Here is a 3818-nt window from a genome sequence, read left to right as displayed (position 1 = left end):
TGAATGGAGTCACCTTCTGCCTGGTCGGGATCCCGCCGCCCCGGAGCGCCGAGGTGCGGGCGCGGGGGGCAGGGCTGGGCTGGGCGCCGCCTGAGGAGGGGTGCTGGCTAGGGGGCAGCCACCGCCGGGCTCCGCATCACGAAGGGCCCCGGGAGCTGACACGGTGCCACTGGTTTTGGAGCGGGGGGAGGCAAACAGGCGGGCGCTGGCAGTGCCAGTGGGGCTGGCAGCGCTGTGGCGTAGGCGCGGGGCATGGGCCCGTTGCCTGTGAGGGGGACCAGCTGGCCGGCAGCTGTGGTTTTGGGGAATTGGTTTCGTCAGGCGCCCTGCAAATGGTTTCTGATTTGCAGCTGTTTCCCCTGCCCCCCCCAACCCCAGAACCGTGCGCTTCCTCTGAAACTTCCAGGGGCTTTGTCTCTGCTCTGCTCCATCCTCCGGCTCAGCCTGACCTCTCTGTGGAGAGAGGTTCCTGGCCGTCCCAAGCCATCCGGCTCAGTCCGCATGGAGTCAGCCAAGATATCCACAAGAATGTGCTGTGCCATGGTCCCCTTTGGCTGGATGAGGGTTTTTTGGTTATTTTGGCATAAAGTTTGGATGCCTTTATGCTAAAGCTCACTCTGAAATAGTTCCTTCCTTCCCCCCTGCCATTTAGACTTACCAGTTTTGTAGTTCAGTAGACTTGAAACACCTCTGCCCCTCATGGTGATAAGCTTGGCAATGACAGTTCTGCATCAGACAGGGCATCAGTGGAGCTGTAAAACCAGTGGAGGATCTGGCCTACTGAATCCAGCTACAGAGGGCAGAGGCAATGCGGTGTAGAAAGTGGCAGTGTTATTTATGCAGTAAATCATATCTATCTCGCACCTTTTGACTACCTCTCCAGCCATCTGCCCTGTTAGGGCCAGGCCTGGGAAGTGGCTGAGTGTCTTTGAGGCCCCTTTTAATGCAGTGGAAGCAGAGGAGAGTATGAAGTTCAGCCCCTGTGTGAGCAGCATGCTGTGCTCATGCCAATAAAACTTTTCTGCCATGCCACGGTAAAGGTGTTGTCTCTTAAATGCGCATAGCTTAAATTGTTTGTGTTGGGTATTACCTTAGAGCAAATGAAAGGTGTGGGTGTGGGCAGGAAGGCTGTCGGGGATGGGCATGTGTGGGGTGTGGGTAGAACGAGAACACACTGAGGTTTGTACTCCAAAAGACTTGAGGGAACTCGGCTTAGAAGATTTCTTGCTTCTGTCCCTCTTGCCACTTTTCTCTGGGTGTTGTGTATGTGGATGAAGCTTAGAGGCCAGACTGTCTTTGAGGTGTGAGGCCAGAGGGACATAGCTTCTGTTAATTTTTATGAAGCTTCCTCTTCCCTACCTCAGAGCTGAACTTGGTCTGTATTCCTTTGTTGCTAGTTATTTAAATTTAGCCCTTCCATCCACCGGATGGCTCTAATAATCAGCCTCTCAGCTCAGGATCAGACAGCATGTGCCAAATGCTTGGGAGATGTTTGATATAAAGACTGATTATTCTCATTCCATTTCTGTTCCATTTCTTTGAAGCTTGCCTCTTATCAGTGACCGTTTGCACCTTAATATACAAAGCAGCCTGAGGGAGTTAGGCTCTCAACTCCTATGGCTCCTTTGAAATTTCTCTTTATTGTAATTGTTTTTGGAGGTAGTTATCTGTGGTTTAAAAGGGCTCCCTTCCAGCAAGGGAGGCATTGTGATCTAATGGGAAGAGTGGGGGGTGAGGCACTGGAAGTTAGGTGGCCTTTGTCATGTTTCAGATTCTGCTACCAACTTGTTATGGGACCTTAGGCATGTTATTTTACCTTCTGTTTGCCTCAGTTTTTCCGTCTGTAAAAAGGAGAGCTGATATGCATGGCAGTCCTCTGGGCGTATTGCTTATTCTGCAGCTGCTTGTTGCAAATTTGTTCTTAGCAGTGGTCAAGAAATGCCTGGAAAAAACTCTGGCAAGTGGGAGGAGGCCTGTCTTTTCTTGTGTACCTGCCACCTCTTTTGCCTATTTACAGTAGTTGCTCAGCAAATTTTGAGTTTCTTAATAGTGCGAGGAGAGAGATTAAAAAAACCAAAACCTTATGAACTTGAAATACAGGAAAAGCTTGTGTAGGAGCCTGCTGTGTGGTCCGGGGCTGAGCATTTGAACCTGGCACTAGAGTCCTTATTGTGTAGCTCTCCTGGCAGTGGAAGGCTGGAAAGCTGAGTCTTAAGATACATTGCCCAGCAGTAGCACCCATCACAGATGCTGCGTTGCCCTGTGACCCTCCTGCTTGGCTGGGAAACTCCCACCCATTATTAATTTTAATGTTTAACTCAGGAGCTTGCTGTGCTGGCTCTCAAGCCCCTGTTGCAGGTTTGAGCTCTGGCATCTGTTCAGTGTGAGCTGGAAAGCCAGCAACCTGGAGGGCAACAGGTTGCTGTTCACCAGCAGTCTGGGTGTTTTGTGCAGTTTGAAGGCCACTGTCTGTACCCTGATCTTGAGTTGGAACACAGCGCCTGTCTTCTTCAGCCTTGCACATGTGTGCTGTACGCTTGCTTTTTCTCCCCCCTTTTCAGAAGCAATTTTGAATGATTTTTAGCCTCCTGAGAATGAGAGAATAGTAGCACGGCCTGGAGTTGGCTGATAAGAAGTTTGTGTTGCCATCCAGGCTGCAGTGTCCAAGTGTGGAAAAACAAACGGTATTATTTTACCATGCGAGTAAGAACAGAACTTAGCTGACGTGGAGAGGTGTGTGGCTTTGCTGTTGGCTTAACTTTTTGTGTGTAATGATGGAGGAGGGTCCAGGTAAAACTTCTTTGCTTGGAGTAGATGGTCAAGCTTGACTGTCCCAGCAGTGCCTCTTGATGGGTGGATGTGCCTGTGTGTATTGAGGTTTCTCTGGGCAAATATTTACTGTGTTTCATGAGCCTTGAACAAGAAATATCAAGAATTAGTCATGCAGGAGTACTGCCACAGCTGACCTCTGCTTACCCTTTCCCAATGGGTGCCAGAAGATTCTTTTATGCTAAGGGTAGCTTCCTACCTTGTCTTGCATGATGGCAGTGTGATTGGGGAGGAAGGGGGAAATGGAAGGAGGAAGTGAGGGTAGTGAGTCTCTTCGTTCCCAGTGTGCTTGCATAGCAGCTGTATAGGATGCCACGTGGGCTCTACCTTGGGTGGTAGCCCAGCCTGGATAACAGGCTCAATTGTACTCTGTTTGGGTGGGTCATGCCAGTTTAAAGGCATGGGCATGTTTCCATCAATTCCATCCCCTCCCCCTCACTTCCCCATGTGTGCAGCTGTGAGTGTTGGTGGATGTGCATGTGTATGTGTGTGCACATGTCATACACCTGGCTGAATGCATAGAGCTTAGGGTTTGCAATATGCAAGTGACATTTGCCGGAGACATCCATGAAAGTGGCCCTTCCCAGACTGTTCTCCAAAGTTCAGAGTGAATTGCAACCAAGTTAACACACTGCAGCATATGTGCTGTAGAATGGAAATGTACTTTGAACACCTTTTTGCTGTCAGTGATCACCTGGTCTGGAAATGTTATACCTACCCTTGCCACAAGTCATACCTAGGGACTGGATCCTGCATGCTGGTCTGTGCTGTGGGTTCCTGCACCTATATGGAACCTCTATACAAGCAGTGAGCCTTTGTATAGGCTCAGCTCTCAGCCATGTAGAACAGCCTGTAGGATGAAAGTCTGAGGCTATGCCTGGAACAGATTGGAGAGGTAAATCTTTTTACTTTTGTCCCTCAGTTAGAGTTAGTGTCATTGTATTTCCTGTTATAATTATTTAGCTCAGTGGGGGGCCAGTTTTTTGGCA

Source organism: Gavialis gangeticus, unplaced genomic scaffold (genome assembly GCF_001723915.1).
Source record: "Gavialis gangeticus isolate Ggan-Ray unplaced genomic scaffold, GavGan_comp1, whole genome shotgun sequence".
Taxonomy (NCBI): Eukaryota; Metazoa; Chordata; order Crocodylia; family Gavialidae; genus Gavialis; species Gavialis gangeticus.
Note: the sequence above shows the minus strand (reverse complement) of the source record.